Source organism: Lucilia cuprina, chromosome 4 (assembly GCF_022045245.1).
Source record: "Lucilia cuprina isolate Lc7/37 chromosome 4, ASM2204524v1, whole genome shotgun sequence".
In the NCBI taxonomy this organism is placed as follows: Eukaryota; Metazoa; Arthropoda; class Insecta; order Diptera; family Calliphoridae; genus Lucilia; species Lucilia cuprina.
Genome location: NC_060952.1, coordinates 24,822,378 through 24,845,900, shown reverse-complemented (window position 1 = coordinate 24,845,900; position 23,523 = coordinate 24,822,378). Strand labels below are relative to the sequence as shown.

General features: G+C 26.6%; 1 protein-coding gene across 5 annotated transcripts in view; it reads left to right on the top strand.

The window, feature by feature from the left end:
• The window catches only part of LOC111674636, a 276,494-nt gene that overhangs the window by 163,552 nt on the left and 89,419 nt on the right, over window positions 1-23,523 (top strand). The window lies entirely within an intron of this gene.

Sequence of the window (23,523 nt, the reverse complement as noted above, 5' to 3'; positions counted from 1 at the left end):
AGCATTACCATACTGGAGATGGAACTAAGGGAAAGTATAGTGTTATATGGTACTTTTAATACATTTAATATATACCTATAGTAAGGATAATAGAGTTTTATAACACATCAGACAAGCATACTTATGTATGTATTTAAAACGCTGAAAAAAACGTAAAATTGTCTAAGGTTGTTACTAATCGGATTTAAAAAGTTATATATAATCAGATTCTTTACCATTAAAGTACTTAGTTATAATTGAAAAAAGTACTTTTTTTAACTAATTTCTAACGCTTTGATTAAAACATTATTAGTATTTTTCACAATAAAAAAATTTTAGACGACTCCTTTTCTCAAAAAGTAGAATGAGTAAAGTTAAAACGAGAAAGAAAAAAAAATGAAATAATCGTGGTAAATTTCGTCGTTGTTAGTCTTCGTCATCTCCTGTCAAAATGTCATTTAGATCGTAATGATTTGATATGTGTTTGAGTATTAAACATTAAAGAAATGTACAAAGCAACAACAAAAACAAATACATATATAACTTAGTAGAAAATAGGAATAAATTCCTGCAGTTTTAAAATAAGACAATGTATCATTTGTAGAATTTTATGTTTTTTCAAATGTTACGTATAACTTTTTTTTCTGAAATTTTTATATATTTAGATCATTTGACACATGTTAGTAATGCAGAGAGTTAAATCTTCCCAGGTAATGCTTTATCGCCCCTATTTTATCTAGTAAGAAATCATTATATTATTCCTGTTACTAATCCATGACAATCACTCCAAATTGCTGGGTTATGTAGTGTTATTCACAACAGGCACATTACAGAACAATTCATATACACATATGTATATTAGTGTGGCCCCAAAATATAAGAAAAATTTAGTTCATTCTCGAAATTAGTATCATTGTTCCAATATTTGGTGTGCTTGATCAAACGATAAAAATGTCCTTTTTGTGCTGTTTTTATGCATCTTGCAAACTTAAAATTATTTGTAAGGCCTTTAAAAGGCTCCAAATGTAAAAATCAACATAATTCGCTTTGAAAATAATTTAATTTGGATAATTTGAAGACCAAATATACAACATCTACATACATCTGATTTAAATTTTTTTTCTATTACGTAAAGTTTCTGAAATAATTTTTTTTTTTTGTTTACAAAATATTTTTTCCAAAATATATTTCTCAGATGATGATCAATAAAAGGTTATAAACATGTCAAATCAAATTTAGATTGAAGATCAAATGTTGAAATTTAAAAAAAGAAATAAGATAAACAAATTCTAAAATTTGTATGTAAAATGCTTTGGTTGAAAAAAATCTTATAAAAATCCAAACATTTGTAATAAATGATGGGTTACATAAGACTTAAAAAATAATATTATTAGGTCCAACATCCCGGCTCAAGTTCGGATTCATTTCGATTTAACATTTGGAGCCAACCAAATGAACATACATGTGAAAGACACTGTTTAAGAATGTTAGTGTAAATATGAATGTATATAAATGTAATGCTTTATTTTTATACTTCTAAATGTATACACGCATATGTTGAATGTATCGTTTCATGGTTTCCTTGTAGTTATACTTGTCGTACTTAAATTACATTAAGAAATCGATACTGGTTTGTAAGAAAAGTTTCTTTTATTTCTTGGAAAAATATGTAAAAGAAATAAAAAGTTTAAAATTAAATCCACTTATAAAATATACATATATTAGGTAAAGGTTGCTTATAAAACTTAATTATTTAAAGTGGTAAGGATTTTAAGGAGAATAATACAACACTTGTAAAATCTTTATGTCTTAATAAAAATTTGTAGCTAAAAGCCTTGCCATTGATTTTTCAGTTTTGTTTCAAAAACTTAAATAAACATTTTAGTTTTATGTATAACTATGTATAAAAACTAATTTAATTTTTCTTATCGAATTTTTTTTTCTATTTGCAGGTATGTCTATTACAGAAAATCGAGAAAGTGTAAACGCTGACTCTACAATATTGTTTAGTCAATATTCATTAAAGAAGAATGCATACAAACGGGTAAAACTGCAAATAATGCTTTTGTTTCTAAATATAAATATTGACCTTTTTTCTTGTTTGTTGTTAATAATTATAATAAATATACAAATTATTAACACTTGTTTGGTTTCAAGTTCACTCTGAAATATATGTATACGGTCCATGCTACTAGCATCACTACATTATGCTTGTCATGTTGAACATGTTGTGGGTTACAAAAGAAAAATGAATTTCAACAAATTAAACTGAAAAAAGTAGCTTTTAACTTTTTTTGTTTTTGCTATTTTAATAGCCATAAAAGTGGCCTTTTTAACAGCAAAGACACGAAAGAGTAAAATCTAAAGTTCTTCTTATTTCTCAGAATATATATACAGAGAACTTTTTTGTTTTATTATTATTTTAACGTTGCACAATGTATATAATATAATGTGCACTCAACTATATGTAGTACAATATAGGAGAAATACAAAGAATGTGAATCTCTTTATGAAAAATTAACAACTATAAATTTTATAGGTCATTGGAAAGCCATAAAAGATATTAAATTAAATATTAAACAAAATAGTAAAAAAAGCTCAATGACAAAAATTTTATATGAATTTAATGAAATGAACTGAAAGAACTTGTCATATAATAAAAAAATGCTAAAAGAGTTGTTTTCAAAATTCCTGCCATAAAATATTATCAAATTGAATAATACAAAGATAGTATTTTTCATGTATAATGTGCAGTATTTTTAGATTTCAGTGAATAGTGCAGATTTTTTTAAGAGCATATTGCTATCTAAGCAATCTATACTAAAAGGTATAATAAAGGCTCTCTAATAAGTCTCGAGGTCCCATAAAGCTTTATAGCTTAGCATATTATCATTACATAAATATTAATTCAAATTAATCACTTTAATAAACAAATGATCCGTAATATTATATTAACTACTGAACAATGTAATAACTTCGCTCTGAGGTCAGTATGTATATCCAAACAAGCGTAAACAGTTAAATCAAAGTTAGTTGAGACTGCTATATCGAAAAAGGTCGACAAATACATGACAGTGAAATAAAAAAATCATTTGTCCTATTATTTCTAGTAACATAATATACTCTGGCTCATTTATTCACTGAAAATAACATTTTTATTCCTAAATTCTAAAAAAAAAGTCGTCAGCTATTCTCGTATCAATAAAGTTAATAGGATAAATAGTTTGGCTACTTAACAATTTCAATAGATTGACTTTATATGACACTATTGGAAAATTAAAAGATATACACAATCAAACACTTTCTTTTTATTATTCACTCCACAATAAATGCAGTCATTTTTGAACTTTTATAAACACACTAAACACAAACAACAACCTGTAGTTCATGGTAGCTTTCCTGTCTTACACTTTAGGGTTCTATATGATTATATAAATTTCTACCAGTTTTCCTTCTCTATATCGAATCTAACACCTAACTTTTCCTATATTTTACAAGACAAATTTGTACAATATTAGATATTTGGGAAAAACTCTATTTTAAAGCGTTACATTGCCTCCTTCTTAAACTGCTGGACATTGACACAGAACAAATTACGCTAATATTTATTCTATGTTTATAAAAAACTTTTGCTGTTATTTCGCTTTGTAGCATATGCATACTAAAGATATACACAATCCAGCTATAGAACCAAATGCATAGCCATTTTATTAAAGAGTCAGAACATTAGACAGTTGGCGTCACTTTGTTTATGTTTTTTTTTTCGTTTATTCGCAAATACAGAATGGAAAACGAGTGAGCGAAAATTTGACCACAACCATTTTAACCACAATTACCAATGCAGTTGTTTATTTGCAGATCATATGGCAGGGAAATCGAACTAGTCAAGTGACTGACTGGGTTTGGCTATTTATTTTAAAGCTAAACACTACTCAATACATATACATACGTGTGTCAGGAGCAAGATTACTGAAATTCTGTATTAGGGTTGATAAATTTGTATACAATTGTAACTTGTTTTTAAAAAATATCGTAATATTATGAATTACGTTTCTTTTGCATTACTAGGAAGTAGTTTAATAATGCCTTTTTAATTACTTATAAAAATAACAGACTAACAATCTCAAATATAATAGGCCCCTCTTTAACTTTATGCTACAACAAATTTGTTAACAAAATCAATAATTCGTAACATTTTTATATAAATCAAAAATTTTTGAAGGATAGCTCTAATATAGTATTAGTATGTCTATGTATACTTGCAGCACACGTCTGCTTAGTTAGTGTTAAATAAACATTTAAATAAATATTTTGATTGTATTCAGTATGTTTATCTATCTGTATATATGTATATGTATGTATATGTGGTCATGGTTGCAAACTCATTAGCCATCAAACATTTTATATATTTAACATTTTTTTTCTCACATTTTTCACTTTTGCCTTTTTTGTTTGTAATTTTGCACTATAAATTGCCAATTGAAAATTTGCCACATTTTTAGCAATTAAGCGATATGAAGTTTATTTGTATTTCACACACATACATACATAAACACAAATATAGAAGAGTACTAAATGGTTTAAATAGTTGATAGTGAAATAGTTTATAAAAAAACAACAATACTAAAAGCAATATATGGTTATTTGATTAATAATCTGTTATTTATCGACATAAAAGGAAATCAGTTTAATCTAAAAATTATTTAAAAAAACATTTGTAAAAATTGTAAAATTTATGTTTTTGTTACAATTCATTAAAATTAAATGAATTTATTTAAATTTTAATTTTATTTTACGCTTAAGCTTAAGATAAAATCTTATTAATTGAATTTTCTGTAAGAAACTTAAATTTTCAATTAAGATAATTTTTTTTGTTAAGTAAAACGTTTTAGTAATTTAATTCCTTCATCAGCCGCTGACATTTATATACTTTAACTGTCTTATCATATTATTTATTTAAGTATTTTCCTTTACTTCCTTTCCTCCCACCAACAAAAATGTTTTCTATAACAAAATTAACTGAAAATTTTTTGATTAACTCACTCACACTTAAAGTCAATTATGTACAATTTGACTGAAAGTGGCCTCGTTTTTTTATTATATCCTTTTTGTATTTTCTTCTTTATTGTTTATTAACAACAAATTAAATTAGTATCTCAGAATCTTTAAATCCCAAAAGAAAACAAAAAAAAAACAATAATAAGAATCGAAAGAAACAACATAAACAAACAAATAAAAACTATAAAAACAATGACCAATAACCGAAGACTAAACAATTAAATATCTGAGGCCAAAGCAACAAAAAATAATAAAACAAATACAAATTCCCCGATGAAATTGGCATAAAGGTATGTATAGATAACAATGATACAGACAGTCAGAGAAAATCGTCTAAAACAATAAAAATAATAATAACAAGCATAAAACACGTAATACTTAGACTAAGTAGTTCAACATCAACACTGTTTCCAGTATAAAGCAAACTGAAAACATATCATATATTATGAAGACCTTAAATTTATCTTAACTTTCTTTCGTAGAAATAACAACGCCGATGATATTAAGAAAGAAACTTTAACAAAAAGAAGACCATTGTTCAGTAAAACATCATTCCCTAACTAACTGTATAATTTTCGGAAGTCTCAGCTAGTTAAATTAGTCGAACTTTTTTTGACAAAGCTGAATTTCCTGATTGGGTTTTAGATTTAACTGCATCGTTAAAAAATGATAGACATATCATTTATGATATTTATAGCATGTACATTTTTAAGATTTCAATGGAGGAGTAATTGGCGATCAAAAGGAATAAAAAGTAGGAAATGGTGTAAAAAACATGTAGTAGCCTCAATTTAAGACATAACAATACATATCCTACCACAACATTCTTTCATTTATTAAATGAAAATAACCACATAAAACTTTATGCCAAGAATTTATATAACAAATCGATGAGCAAATGAAACAAAAATTCAACCAACTTTTTCTTTTCCTTCTCAACCTTCATAAATACCTAACTCAATAAACTCAAAATAAATATCTTTAAACAAAAAAACACTACAAGGCAAAAAATACAACATTAAAGCTTAGAGTGGGTATGAGTAAACAGTCAGGTAATTCTTAGATTCATCAGACAAACTGGTACACAATAGAAGCATACAATACAATAAAGAAATATTACCAATAAAAACGCAATTGATAAGTGTTTATACATACGATTTCAAACTCTTCCCTCTTCCACAACAACACAGCAACTCTATAGCAAACAAAAACGAAAAAAAAATGAATGAGAGTGACTGCCACTCGATGTTTGTGAAATAAATGAATGGCATGATGCCATGATAGCCTTGACGGTAAATAATAAACGATGTTATAAAACAACAATACTCTTTTTCCGTCTTATACTTTTCCTACATACATACATTCACTTTATTTGTTCGTTCTTTTTTTATTTCAAATTTCAACCTCAATTTAACAAATTCTATTACGATAATATAAGTCGGTTAAAATGCCGCCAGGCTTCAAGACAAACTAAACAACCGGAAAAATGTTTTATGGACCAATACTTCTCAATACATTCAATGTCATGCCCTTACTCGATAAAAACGTAACAAATTTATAAGAGTCATCATCGAAAAAAAAAAACCGTCACACAAAACGTAATAATATGAATAAGCAATACAAATTTGTATAAAGACAATACACTTAGAGAAGGAAAAATATACAAGTCTTTAAAAATTGAATAATTAAAATAAAAATCTAAAGCACTGAATATTCTTATACTTGAATTGGAAATATGTAAGTGGGCTAATTTTGATCTTATATCTATGAGCTCATAATGAAATTACTAATGTTTAAATCAAAAATTATATATCATAAAATTTTTGCCCTAACTTCAATATTTTGTGAGCTGATTGCATATATGAAATCATGTATATAATTAAATATCAAATTACATAGTCTCGATATAATAAATTAAAATCCATTTAGAAAAATTGTCATGACATACCATATGATACCCAATTATATGTGATTCATTTTTCATAATAAAGTGTTTATCTTCGAAATTACCTGGTTTCCGATAAATTCATGGACGAAAAACAAATTTTCTGGACATTCGAGTAATTTTCCGAAGGGGAATTTGTATGCGAGCTCAGATCAAAGGTGGCCCGTGTCTCTTTTTATATAAAAGCCTTTTTCGGAGAGTTAGGTGAAATAATAAGTCGACTTTTCCTGAAAATTAAAAGAAGTTCAAAAAAGGATTTTGTAGAAAATCATTGCAAAACCGATCATCCGTAAAAATTTTAGACATACCACGCAAAGATTGCGTATTGTGTATTTTTTCACTAATAAAGATTAAAAATCATGATCTAGATTAAAATTTTTATAAAAAAATATTCGTTTTTTCGGAATGTGACTCAATTTTGAGTTCATTAAGAAAAAAACATGAAAAAAATTTTTACAATTGATTCCATTGGTTTCAGAAAATAAATGTATACAATTTACTTGAAGATACAATTTTAAATATAAATTTTTCTTCAAGTGTACTTAATATAGATAAATAAACTACTATAGAAAACCAAATTCTTTAAAACAAGCTAAAGAGAAGAAAATTTTTATACTTTTCAGAAGTAAAAATAACAAGGCATAAATAAAAAAAGAAGGAAATCGAAAATGAGCGATATCCAATTTTATTTCGATTGTTATCCAATTTCTGAGCAAATAAGTGAAAATGTTTTCATTTTCATGCCTTAAAGCTTTATGGTATTAATACCAATCAAACTCACAATTTCATTTTTTTACCCAAAGACAAATACAAGACACCAACACAGACATATTAAAAAATACAGCAAATTACAAATACACTTGTATACAAACATAGATAAAATACACATATAAACATATAAATTGTATATGTATGTAGGTATGAGATGGGCTTAGCACGACTATACTGGTGTATATGCATTGGTAATAGTGTCAGAATTTGTCCATGTATGTATTTGTGATTATACTTCCAGACCTGTGATGCGATAGTAAGACAAGTTATATAGAATGAGTCAGTAGAGTATGAGTATTGCTTACAAAGTGTCAATAATTTGGTTCAATTGAAGCGTTAGTATTGTATCAGTTTGCTTGGCTGCTTTGCTTTGTTGCCTTACCCAAGTTTATTTTCTTTATTTTTTAAGTTTTTGTTTTTACTGTTGCTCAGTAACATCATCATCGTAGGATTTTACCCATCATCATCCCATCCTTTATTGTCCCATAAATGCCAAAGCTATCACTATTCCGCACTTTTCCCTGCTGTTATCAGCGGAAATATTGAGCAATCTATAGTAAATAAGAGTGAGAAAAAAGTGAAATTGTTAAATTCCCAACCCAGATAAGAAAAACAAAAAGACCATGAACCAAAAAGGGGATTGAAATAAAAGAAAAGCGTACATATGTATGTACAAATAAGAAATGTGCAAATATCATAAAATCACACTGTATATATGTAACACCCTTAAACCCATGCTGCTAGTAGACGAAATAAAAATACCATGGCATGCACTATGGGAAATAATATTTTCGAAAATAAAAATGTAAATATTTTTAATGAAGATCAATAAAGTATATTATGCATTTGGTTACTTTACTTTTTTATTAACGTATTTTTAATCTCATTGTTGTTTCTCAAAATGTTCATAGGATTTACTAGGGTGTTTATTTATTTCATTAAATCCATTGTTAAATTATCTTTGAGTTTTAAATAGAATAGTAGTAACTTTTACTTGACTGTATTACTTTATTAAGATGATTTGAGATTTTTGATCCGGAAGATAAAAAATCGAATCATTGTATTATTTTAAGTGCCTTTGGATTATGATATTTTACGTTCGACTTTACGTATGTAAAATCATGTTTAATTCCTTTCATATATTAAAAAAGAGATTAAATGGAGTATGATGTATATATTTGCGTTTACACTATTGGTATAAGACAATAACAAAGAATACCCAAGGACCAAATAGGTTTTTATGATAATATACTTTTATCTGGCCCTAAGTATTATATAGATATAAACAAAATATATTAGATCAAAAGAGTTAACGTGTTTTTATTTATTTTTATTTTTTTGTTTAAGACATTTTAAAAATATTCTTAAACTCCTATTTCAAAACCCATTGTATATTATTTAAATGTCTCAATAGTCTTGCTTACCTATTGGTACTACAACATTTAACAAATAAAATATATTGATGCAGCTATAAGAAAAAGTACGACAAAAAGAAAAGAAAAGAAACAAAGCAAATATCATACCAAAAGCATGGGTTGGATAAGAGTCACAAGTAATTTTTATACATGAAATTGAGAGAATTGGTGTGGCTACAGGATGGGGGGCTACTATAGAGGAAATGGAAAAGATACAAAAAGAATGAATACCGTGCGACTGTGTCAGACATGAAATTATACTTGAAAATCATGTTTTATGCAAGTGTTGCGTACTTGGGTCTACGTAGTATTGCTGTATGGTGTCTTGTGTAATGTACTGTACAAATAGTAAGTGGAGTGAGATGATGTAATTTGTAATGTTATTTTAAGTGTAAGTGTAAGTATAAAAAATATGTAAGAAAATTGGATGTTATTTAGTAAAGGTAATTATGTGGTTTTTTATTTATTCATTTATTTATTCGTACTGAGTTTTATTCATTGTGTTCTCGTTCCATCTTGTATCTTAAATGTAATTCAATTTTCTCATAATTTTATAAATATTTATTTAATTGATTTGTTAGAAGGAAGATTTTCATTTACAATAGAGATCCCTTAAGTGTGTAAATTGATATTATCATTTATTTATAGGGGGTATTATTTTTTTTATATATTTTTTGTTTGTTATCAAAGTGACATGAAACCATTAAGTAATTTATATGGTTGAAAGATTGTAATGGTATTATTCAAATAAGAAATTTAGTAGTAGATATTGTGAAATTTAAATTTACAGGAGGAAATGTATTTTGTAATTTTTAGATTTGACGTAAATATTTATTATGAACCTTAGAGAAATTGTGAATTATTTTCGTTTTTTCTTGAGTTAAGAAATAAAGTCACTTTAATGACATTACATACTTAACTTTCTAAATATTAAACGTTATTAAAAATATAACATATACACACAAATGGATGTACAACGATAAGTCAACTAACTCATTGTTTCAAAGCAGTCTAGAAATGATTCAATGTTTGGTATAAGACTTTGTTAAAACTTTTTTTTCGTATTATTTACTTATTCTTATTAGTTAATTTGGAACAATATTATTGTGAGAATGAGAATGTATAGTCGGACATGATCGACTATACATTATTATTTTTTTATAAATAAAGCATTTAATTTCTCTTTTACCTTGATTTCGGAATATTTGAACTATTTGGAGAGAGATTTTTCCAAAAAGGGGTTTATATAGGGACAAGAGTAATTATCGGCTTTTCCTTGTTAAGTTTGTAAAAGGTATTAACGTACATAATAGTTATTTATTCAGACTTTCGTGATTCGTAATCTTTACAAGAATCGGCAGTATCATTTAAACGTATTCAAAACTAAGTAAGCTCAATCGACTCCAAGAGTGATTCTGCACCGATTTGTAAACACTATTGGAGTACATGAACCGTTTAGTAGTCCTATGGTATTCACGCATGGAATATGTTTTTTTTTTTTCAACAACATGGTTCGTAGCCTGCATGACATGGATCCATGTTACGGATCATGTAATCCCATATTTTATGAAAGGGAGTACTTTTGGGAGTAATGTAATATATGGAGTACCTTTAAGTGCCTTTTCCGGGATATTTTATTTTAAGTACAAGGATAATTATGTATATTCCAAAATATCTTTTGGTTTTCTTTCACCAAAAATATTTAAAAGAAATCTGAGTGTGTCAATGAGGGGATCTCAAGAAAATCAGCTTCTAGTATTGTCTCATTCTGATTTTTTTATATTGTTGAATATACTATAAGTTTTTTTAAACAATAATATTTTAAATAAAATATTGTCTAACTATATAAACATTAATTGGAGACCGAAATAATTGAAATCAGACAAATAGTTTAAAAAATATACGATAAAATTTAATGCTTTTGGAGAAATAAAATTTAAAGATATCAACTTCTAAGCGCAATAAAATATAAACCGTTTTAATTTAGAATCATATACATAAAAACATTTTTTTAAATTATCTTTACTTTACACCATTGATACACATTACGGTTATTTATAAGATCGCAAAAAGGCTTTATACTATTACTTAAAAGTATTTTTATACCCACTATTACTTAAAAGTATTTTTATACCCACATATTTAAATACTGGTCATAGATCATTTTTTGCTCCTTATAAAATTTTAAGACGATCTAGCAATATCCCTCTATCTGTGGAAACTACGATAGAGGGTTGAACGTTTATATCGGTCAACGTTTTCGCATAGCCCACATACATAGGAACCAAACCCCAATTTTAATAGGAACCCTTTCATTTCGCATAAAGTCCCTTTAAGATTTAAATGCTTACCACTGACTTAAAAATATGAGTGCAGCAATAAAATTCGACATAAACATATTTAATGCGAACGAAAATCCCCTAAGGACGCTTTTAATTTACGGCATACGGTTTGATGATGGGTATATAATATTCGGCATAGATGAATACTTGTTTATATTTTCCATTACATATTTTGTTTTTACTTTTAAATAAAATAATTTGTAACAATGTTTTGAGCAAGGATTCATTTACATTCACACACTCACATACATACTTCTAAAACACTAAAATAAAGAGGCTTCTTAAACAAGGATTACAAGTATTTATGCTAGTTGTTTTTGTTGTTGTGTTCATTTTATTATTGTATTTGTTTCATATAATATTTTTTATACATTTTTTTCATTTGTATCGCCTTTCTTCGGGTTTACATATAATTTACTTATGTAAAAATGTATAGGTTTGTATTTTGTATATGTAAACATTTATTTAAATGTTTATTTTTCTACTTACACTTATATAAACAAATATATGTATGTATATGTTTACATATATACAAAATACACACAAACATACATAAATACTTTTTATGTTTTACAAAGCGCTTTTACTGGTTATTATGTAAATTTTTACAATACAAATTGTACGTACATAGCTTCAAACAAACGTACACATTAAGATTTTATTTTCTTAATTTCCTCAAGCTGAGTGGCTGGTTGAAAGTGAGAGTATGTATGTATCTGTGAATTTGTGTTTTTGTACGACTTTAAAACAAACCACAAACAATTCAATAATAAACGTGGAGAATAGTAGTACTCTTAAGAATAAAATTTATAAATAAAACAAGAAGTACTATAAAACATACACACCTCCAAACAACACATATGTTGATTAGAGTGTCCCGAGGAACTGGGTTTCTAAGAATTAACCTACAATATAAATTTCGCTTTTTATCAAAGTGATCGCTAAATTGTAAATTGTAATTTAGAGTTTATATGAAACTTATAATACACTAAAATCATTTTGCGGATCAGAAATAAACTAACAAGAATTTGAATTATTTTTCCCGCAATAAGCTCAAAATTACGGAATTTTTAAGACCGGCTGCGTAAAAATTTCAGACAAATTTATTGTACATATTTTTAAAAAGGTGGTAGAGAACTGGTTTCCTTTTTAATTTCATTTATTTTAATATGCAACGTTTAAGAGATATTCATACATATGACGGGTCCACGGGACACCCTAATGTACATATGTATGCATACAAGGATAATAGAGATTTAAGCGAAAAAAACTTATGTAACAGTTTTTAAGAATATAATTCTTAAGAAACAAAATGTTTTTCAATTTTTTTAAATTTAAAGTCTTTTCAAAAAAAAAAAAAATACAAATTTAAATTAGAATTTTTCTAAAAAAAATATAAACTTTTTACGGAATAAATGTATTTTAGGAACTTATTCACTTATACTGCCATAATCATACAAATATATTTAGCTTTTTATACATTTTCTGCTTTAACGCTTTAAAAAGCGTAAAAACGAAAAAAAGACTTTATATAAGTATTTTATCCACCACTTTTTTATTTGTATAAAATTTTAAAGGCAACAAATGTTTATAATGTTTCATTGTTTTCACTTCACTCTTTGTGTGTTTATGTAAAGTAAATGAAAATATACAAATTTTAACAAAGATGAGCCAGAAATAAAATAAAAATAAATGAAGGACGATTTAAGCGGGATACTTCGTTTGTAAAATGCAAACATTGGGGAAAAAAGTGAAAACTTGTTCTTACCTACAAGTAGAATAAGAACGAAGAATACGGCGTCTTTTTTATTTTAAACAATATGAATAAAAAATATTATAAAACCATAGAAAATTGCACAAAAGTGTAGTAAAAAGGGGGAAGAATCCATTTAAATTTGTTGCAAATATTTATTGTTGTTGATTGTTACCGTCACTGTGGTCGCGAGTTAGTGGAATAAGGATATATAGGACAATAATACAAAAAGAACAGTATTACAAATTATCAAAATTTCTAAAAAAAATGTAGCAACTTCAAAATATTTCTTGCCGGAATGTCGTTTGATATAGGCATATTAAAAATTTGAAAAAAAACAAATCCTATTTACGGTTCAATAATATTTTTTTTGTATATTTATATTTTCCTACAGATTCCTAGGAGATACAAATTATTTCCATTTTACTGCATCTAAAGCGAGGTTTTTTATTTCCTGCCTCGTAAACTCTGATCCCCTTCGAATTCCAGTCCAGAGCTTAATGTGCAATATCATCTCGGGGCTTTCTTAGAGTATGGCCAATCCACATTCACTTGTGGCGTCGGATTTCTAATGATATTGGCTCCTTCTACGTGGCAGTCCATAAAACTGTATTGGTGATGGTGCTCAGCCAGTAGATGCGCATTTTTTCGATTACTAATGGTTGGTTAAGAATGCAATCCAATGCCGTATTTATGCTAGTTGCTCCTTGTGATATAAGTGGACTTCTATTTCTATTCAAGAGAGCTGAATCAGTGCATAAGACAGGGCAAACTAATTATATCCGCATATGATAATTTTTTATTTAATCGTATAGAATCATTATTTCTTGTCCTCTGGCCTCGTTCGGGAAAATTCCAGTTGTGGATGTTCCCGAAACCAAAGAAGAGAGGACTTCATTAAAATTATATACTCAAGAAACACTGTGTGCTTTAATGCAAAAGAAGAGTTAAATTCAACAATTGTTGATTTCTTTTTTTTTTTTTTTTTTTTGTTTTTCATTAAATAAATAAACAAACTTAATAAACAACGACAAGAAGCTACAACTCACCAAAAATATATATGTATGTATGTATAACAATTATTCTTTTAATGTAAATCTTTAGAGGTTTTTTGTAAATTGTTTCCATTTTTTCCATTGCCGCCTGCTTTAGCTGCTGTTGATGCCAGTGCTTTTGATTTTTTGCTTCTGGTCCTGTTTTATTTATTTAACTTAATTTTTTTCACTTGCAAATCTAACAACAGAAAGGAAAGTGTTTTTTACTTTACCAGGGGAAAATGAGGAAAATATTATTTAAAATTACCAACATTTGCCCAGCAGACAACAAAAGGAATTGTGGATGGAAGCTTGAGGTTTTTCATAACAAAAAAAATATATATTTTTTATGTACTTCATTTTCTTCCTTTCCTCTTTATTTACCACTGCTATTATTGTTTATTATACAAACTATATTTCATAAATTGAGTTAATCACTGACTTGACCATATTTTACATATTTTTTTCTTGAGTTTCTTTGTATTTTTTTTCACGGTCTTTTATTTAATATAAATTATAAAAATAAACAATAATAATAAGGTCAAGATTTGTTAAATTTAAATAAACAAATCTTAATAAATTTCAATAAATATATTCTAAATTCTTTTTTAATTTTTTGTTCAACAAATTGTTTATTAAAAATGTGATTTGCGTTTTTACACCATTTAAACCTGTCATTTGTATATTCTCAAATCCAGTTAATTTTATTAACTTAACTTCCCGCAAGTCCCCTCTTTTGTGATTATTTAGTTCTTTATAACACTTACATACCTGCAACATAACATAAAGATTAAAACACAACCTTGAATAAGTCAAAACAATTTTCATAAATAAATAAACAAAGGACACGCACGTTTTCTCATAAAATATTCTATACAGAGAACCGTCTGTTAAATAGGATCATGTTTTTCAATCTCACTTACTATCTCCATTTTACTCTCATTGCACAGTATATACACATACATATATTTGTAATGTAATTTATAAGTATTAAAGTATAAATATTTATCTGTACATGTGTATATGTATTCAAGACAAATATACAAAACCGCAATAGAAAAGGATAGATAAATTCTTACCTTTATACAAAAGAATGAATCCTTGGACTGAATATTACTATACAAACAAGTAAAGTAGATATGTAAACGACAAAAAATTTTATAACCACTTTACTTTATCAAACTTAACAAAAAATTGGGTCGTAGATTACAGTGGGAAATAAATATTTAATGATTTGAATAAGCATTTTTTAAAAAATACCTTAAAATATTTGACATTTGTTTTTAATTAACAGTTTTTTACGTGCAACTGTGTGGTTTGGAATCCAAATCTAGATGGACAAAATTATTTGATGGATTTGTGGCTTGTGGAATCAAACGTGTTAAGTAATTGGAGAGCTACTATTTGTTACTCACAATCGTAGTATTGCACTCCACACTTTGTTTTTTCGCATAGTTCATGTTACAAAATTTTAAAGCTGAATTATGACATGTTATCTTCGAATATTCGTAATTTAATTCAATTAATATTCGAAATTATTTTTAATTTCGATTTACTCTCAGTTCTTTGCATTTGCTTGGATAAAAATTTTTCTTGGCAAAGTTAAAACGTAAATAAACTCTTTTGTATCATATAAAAGTAATTTGTTAATCATTGACTAAAATATATTCTGATTGATTAGTGTCTTAAACTGAATCTCAAAGAATACTACAAGTTTTGAATAAAATTGTGATGAGTTTTTGTTAATACAATTGTAATTGATGTTGAATGCCTGTGAATGTCAGTTGGTAGTGTTGCAGTAAGTTTTTTATAGGAGCGCACAACATATGACATATATTTTTTTAAGCGTGTTTCTTTGAATCGAGCTCAGTATATAAACTTAAACTCCCATTGAAGTCTCTATGTCTTGATGAGCATTCCTTTTACTGCATACAGTTTAATGGTGAGTATATATGATCCTGTATTGCGGAATATAACACTCTTACTTGATAATAATAAAATCAATTTACTTCGTTAACATACTATCATTAATATGTACCTATGTATGGGAAAGTAGCCCGCTAACAGAAAACAAAATATAAATGTATCAACACAACAAAAGTGTAATTCTTTTTTTTTTAGTTCTTTGGTAACATAACTCCGACAATGCGTTACCGTAGCTTCTTAGTCAACAGAATGTAGATAACATTAGGCTAAACGCAATTACAATTTGCTAATATTCCCATTTAAAATTAAAATTTAATAAAATTTAAATATTTGTTTTTACATCAATTATACAAAAATAAGCTTTTAATCATTTAATCTTAAAAGCAAGGAAATATGTATATTTTAAGAAGTATACTTTTGATTAAATTTTTTATTATAACATTCACAACATTTATTTTAGGACTAGTCTAATGAACATACGCACGTCTTTTTTGAAGAATTTGTTTATTTTTTGGTGTTTTATTTAAACTGAAAAAGAAAAAAAATTAAATTTGTTCATCACTTGCTGTTTCACTTGTTATCTGATTTTGTGACTGCAACATGTTAAAAAATACACGTACGTATGAATATATACATATATACATATGTATGTACTACGTTTATAATATATGAGACAGTTTTGCGTACATTCAGTCATCTTTAGGGATTAAGGTGTGTTTTTTATTCTTTGTGGATTCTTTTCCATAAGATAAATCTTAATATCAGTTAATGATTACTTTAGTTATTTGTCAATCTTATAATCGATATTTTAATAAAAATATTTTTATAAAAAAAATTTAATAATGCCATGAGTATTAACTAACTTTATTATTTCAATTTAATTTTCTAATTTCTTCAAACACATTCCTTAAAATTTAAAACTAAATGTTGCTCAAACAAGAACAAACTAAGTTGCCATAGTAATTTACTGGTCACCAACAACATTTGGTTTACGTTTAATATTTTTTCATTCCTGCTGTTGGTTACCTAACAACTTAAAGTTTACCTATGACGAAACACATATCAACTGCTACTTTAAGGTCTCTGACATTGTTATACATCATGTGTATACAATAGAATTTATTTTTACTAACATCATGGGAAATTTTATTAAAAGTGTACTATCGATTGCAATGATGCAATATTTTGAACGCTTTATTTACCAGAGGATCCAATTAACACTTTTCAGTTTCTAAAGTTAACATTTTTTACCCCCAGATCATTGTGTTATAATATGCAACATAGAAAATTATTAAAAATATTAAGATGCATTTGTGCTTTCAAAATTATTCTGTACAATGAAGTTATGAAGTGAAAGTAATTTTCACATACTTAGTATTAAAAATCGTAATTTACGAAGGTTTTTGGGTTTTTAATAATCTAACACATTGTTATGGTTATAATTGTTTATGAACATAAACTTATTATTGGTGAATCCGATTTTATTGGGTACAAAAATTAGAAATAAGTTTAACTATTTTCTTAAATCAAGTCTAAGTGTAATGATACATATTCTGAGTAAACCCACATGATTATGTGCAGAGGTATACAAATTAAATCCAAATATTCTGCGAGTGATATTATTTCGGATATAACAATGATAGGAAAGTTCTTAGGAAATACGTTGAAGAAACCGATTTTCTGAACTTCGGACAATAATACATTTAGTAAATACTTTCATAGTTACCAACAAACATTTTCTTTTAAAGGAGCGCGCAACACACCTGGTAGGTGTGCTGTAACTAAATCTGGTTCAATTTCATATTATGATACTGTTTATATAACGTTTTGTTCAAGTATTGAATTCAACACTTGTCTGTGTACAATATATGTAAGTATAAAGAGAAACAAAAACATAAGTGTTCTTTGTCTGTATCTGTTTTCTTAGAAAGGCGTAGGTTATTGTAGGCTTGTTACAGAGCAAATTGGTAGTTTGTTGTTATATAACATGAACCGGAAATGAAACCTCTTATGCTATTTTTCTTTCTTCAAGTTCTTCGAAGTCATGTGGAGTAAAGTTAGTGAAAAAATGAAGATGGCAACTTTTATTGTTAAAAGGTGAACTTAAAACAAAAGTGCAAAAAAAAAAAAAAACAATCATCTGCCTCTTTTACAAATACTTGAACTCGGGTTCAAATTAATGGCTTAAAAGATTTTTTTAAATACAAAAATTATAAAATGATACAGACATAGGTATAACAAATATGAAATAACTTAACTTGCAAAAAATATTTTTTAAACATTTTTTACAACTTATATTATGTTTATCGTCATATTTAATTTAATACAGACATAACAACAAGTCATAATAGAAAATTGACATTCATGCACTTTTATGTCATATCATAACTCTCTAGTAGTCTGAAGTATGTATTATACTTATACAGTAGTTTTCCGATTTAACGACCATTCAATTCTACGAACATCGCATTTAACGAACAAGCTAATTTTTCCTATTGACTACCTTAAATAACGAACAAAACTTGTTTTTTGTACTCTGTTTAACGAACTAATATAAATATTATTATTTAAATTAAGATAAAATGACATTTATCAAAAATAACAAATAACCTAAGTTGTAGCAAGCGGTGCTTTTATACCCAAAACTGTAACTCATTCTGGGTTCTTATTAAATTTTAGTTCGATGTAGCTATGTCCGTCCGTCCTTCAGATAATGACTTTAACGCTCAATACTCGCTTAACAATACGAGTACTCCGAGTACTAACCGATATCTCTAACAAATTTTATGGGAATCGGTCCATAATTGACCTTACCCTCCATATCAGGCCCCCTTAAGAAAATTACATCAACGCTCATTACTCGCTTAAAAATACGAGTATAGAGATGAACTTCGAGAAATAACTTTAAAGCTAATGACAGAATTAAAAATACAGCGATTAAATTCGACACAAATATGGTTTGAAGGTGGGTATATAAGATTCGGAATTTTGTGTTTTGTGCTATTTTTATAAAAAAAGAATTAATTTTTATAAAATACATTTAAAAAATATTTTATGTACCTATTTCTAATTATTTTCCTACCAAAAACCCACGTTTTACTTAGTACTGCATATAACGAACTTTTCAATTTTACGAACAGGCCTGACAACATATGGGTTCGTTAAATCGGAAAACTACTGTATAAACATACATATATGTATACATAGGATCTAGTCATTATAAAGTAATTGTAATTGTTATAATGACACAAAAACCATGTTGAATGACATACACATGATTCGTGTGTAGTATACATATACAGTGCTTCTGATGTGTGTAAGAGCAATAAACAAAAATTCTACAGATAACGTATTATTCAGTACTATTAGCAAAAAGACAGATGTCAGCAAAAATGCTTTTGTGCAAAGGTTTAGCTTGAAAATATATATTGCAAATAGTTTTAGTGTACTTACATTTATTGTTGCGTATATTTGATGCATACATGTTGTTTGGCAGGCAACTACAAAACAAAATGAATAACTAAATTAGTAATGTTATCTTAATTATTGATCATTATAACATGTCAAACAAGTGAAACAACAACTACTTCACTACGAAATTTAACTGAAACTTTTACCACACAAAGGTATACGAAAGAAGTAGTAATATAATGAAATGTGTGTCAAATTTTAATTTACTTAAATTGTATATTACATATTACGTTATAATTATAAAATATTAAAGTTTAACAACATAATTTTTGCAACTCATAAATCTATAGTACATAGTTATCGTTCAAAAGCATTTAATTTTTCATTTTGTTGTGTGACAAAAATCGTTGCACACTGATTTTGACAACACAACTATGCGTATGATTAATATGTTTAATAGTAAAATACTTATACGTAATTTTGGAATATATGTACTTTTTGATAAATGTTAGAAGAATACTGATTTTCATAGAATTTCATTAATAGATTTAGAATTCGAAGTTAGTTAGTTAGTAAGTTAGTTAGTTAGTTAGTTAGTTAGTTAGTTAGTTAGTTAGTTAGTTAGTTAGTTAGTTAGTTAGTTAGATAGTTAGTTAGTTAGTTAGTTAGTTAGTTAGTTAGTTAGTTGGTTAGTTAGTTAGTTAGTTAGTTAGTTAGTTAGTTAGTTAGTTAGTTAGTTAGTTAGTTAGTTAGTTAGTTGGTTAGTTAGTTAGTTAGTTAGTTAGTTAGTTAGTTAGTTAGTTAGTTAGTTAGTTAGTTAGTTAGTTTGTTAGTTTGTTAGTTAGTTAGTTAGTTAGTTAGTTAGTTAGTTAGTTAGTTAGTTAGTTAGTTAGTTAGTTAGTTAGTTAGTTAATTAGTTAGTTAGTTAGTTAGTTATGTAGTTAGTTATTTAGTTAGTTAGTTAGTTAGTTAGATAATTGGTTAATTAAAACAACAAAAAACGACTTCAGTTGCACAGCAACATATCCTAAATAAATAATTTCCTTTTAAATATATTGCAACGTTGTAATACTATTTTCGTAAATTAAATACTCTTCCATTCAAAAGTTCATCAGCAAATACCTGCATTTATATTCACAAACAAATACATCAAATTTAAATACAGCATTCCTTACTTTTGCATTCATGCTCTGTATATAATCAATATAATGTTTGTGTCCCCAAAATGATCGAATGAAATGACTAAAAGTCAATGTCATAATATTTCAACTAAATTGATTTAAAATATTAAATAGACTGGTCACAGAACAAGAGTCTTAACGAATGTATGTCATTTGGATTATACAAATTTTGATATTTTTACGTATAAAATTTTCATGTCACAATTTAACTAGATTAGGATAGAAAACATTTTCTGTGCACTGTATTCAGCTATTTGTTTGTACTTTATTATGTTGATTTATTCATATCCTGAAACATACAAAAGTTTGTATATACACTAGCTTTATTATTGATACATTCAAATTAGGGTTTATTATATCAAACACGTGCCCTTTATGAAAAACATTTTTTAAAATTACAAGTTCTATTTGTCTGTATAGACATTGAATTGTAATACTATTTAATATGTATTGAAAATGTTTAAGGAAAATAAGCTATTTAAAGTTGACTATTATTTAATTACGTTAAATTATTAAATTTATTAATTTGTTAATGATTTCTTATTTAAACGTCTTAGTTTAAGCTTTGTTATAATATTAATTAAAACTTTAATCATTTCTAAGCTTGAACTTATGAGCCTCAAAAATAGATTAATTCGAATAATCAATAACTTAAATTAAAACCTTATATGCATAGCACCACCAATTAAAGCAACAACTTTAAGTTTGCAATTTAATTTTGTTAAACACAAATTTATATTTCCGCTCTGATTCATCAGCACTTATTAAACACTATTAAAAATAATGTTGGAGAAAAGTTTAAATAAACTTTAACTTGACTTCAATATTTTTGTAACTTGTTCACAAATGATTTTTTTGCTTTTGTTATATTGCATATGTTTATTCGTACAGTGTGACATAAATGCAAAATAACAACTTATTAATACTAATGTACTGAATGCTTACTATGGTTTTGAATAAAAACTATTCAATTAATATCTATTCAATTATATCTATTCAAATAATAATCTTGCTCGTTCTTTCGTGCTTTTAGCAGACATACAAGACTACATCGTCGAAGAATCTAATAAGGACCCAATATTTCTATGTGTAACAAACAGAATGACAATACACCCACCATCTTTTTTTTAAATGGTGGGTAGAAAACGTTAAATAGCTGATTAAATGAACATATTTCCCTACTTAAGTTAAACATCGTATACATATGTATATCATTATTAAAGCCTCAGCTTTCACTTTTAAATCTACTGAGAAATTTAAAACAGGTTGAGATTTGGAGGTCTTCGGCAAGTTTTATTTATATTTTATTAAATTATTCGAATAAAAACTTTTATTCGTTCGTATAATCGAATAATTTTTAAAATTTAGTCGACTACTCTATTAACACATAACACTTATTTACCGATGATCAATTTTTCCAATTTGAAGTTAACAGACTTATCACAAAATACAACTACGTTGCCCTGTTTCGATACATATTTTTATTAATAAACTCCATGTTTTAACATTCTGATCGATTTCTCTCTAAATTTTGATTCATCTCCATAATTAGCTGAACAACATTTAAAAAAATTAAATAGTTTCTCACAATGTGTTGTTATAGGTTATTTATTTCTTGTCACACACTTTACATGTGTAAGTATATTTTTGTATTTTTTCAAATGTCTCGTTAACAATAATAGAAAATAAAATAATAAAAAAATAGAAAACTCAACTACCGTTTACAGCAAGCAACTTACACAACATGTCTTAAATATAAAAAACTAACATATATTTAACCTTCCCCACATATTTTATTTTTTCGTAAAAATTTAACCTAAAAAAAAGTTGCAACACTACTCAGCAAACAAAAACAACTAACCAAACAATTTTAAAACATACAAACTATTGTACGAATAGAAATGTTCGAACACTACTTCAACAACTTTCCGAATAGAAAATAAAAATAAAATCTGAAAAAAAGATTGCGTATAAAATAAATCGCAGTTACGAAAAGCAGAAAAGAACTCTAAATGCATTGACAATATACGAATAATGTATGATCTATAAAATGTATGCAGGAACAAAAATAAAAATACAAATAAAAAAAACTAAATCCCTTCGAGATTTGTTGCAAGCAGTAAGGGCCGGGGTAAGCCAAGAAGGACAAGTTGTAAAATAAAAAGAAAAAAAAAAAGAAACTTCTCAATGTACTTGTCAATATATGTTCGTGTTTTACACTATTTTTATTTACTTGTTTGTATGAAGCGAATGACAAACAAAAGCAGTAAAGAACAAAAAAACAACACAAGTATTGGAGAAAAGAAAAACATTGCAATAATCCTTAGAGAAAAATCCTTTTTTTGAAGAAAAATAAAAATAATCACTTACTCTAGTACATAGATATGTATATGTAAGTATAAGCAGAGATATGTTCTTAAATTTAAAAAGAAACGGAACCAAAAAAATGTATGTAAGTTAAACAAACTTTGATTTTTTAAATAAATTTTACCTCAGTAGACGGTTAAAAAAAGAAAATATTTTCTTAGAAATTATAAGATAAATTGAGATTTATTTTTACTCTATAGTAGGTCATGTAAGGAAAATGTAACGATTGATAGTTATAAAGTATTGTAAGCTCGATTGAAAACATTTTAACATTTTATTATAGAACATTTTAAAATATTATTTGACAAATTAGAACAAACTTTCAAAATATGTAACAATTT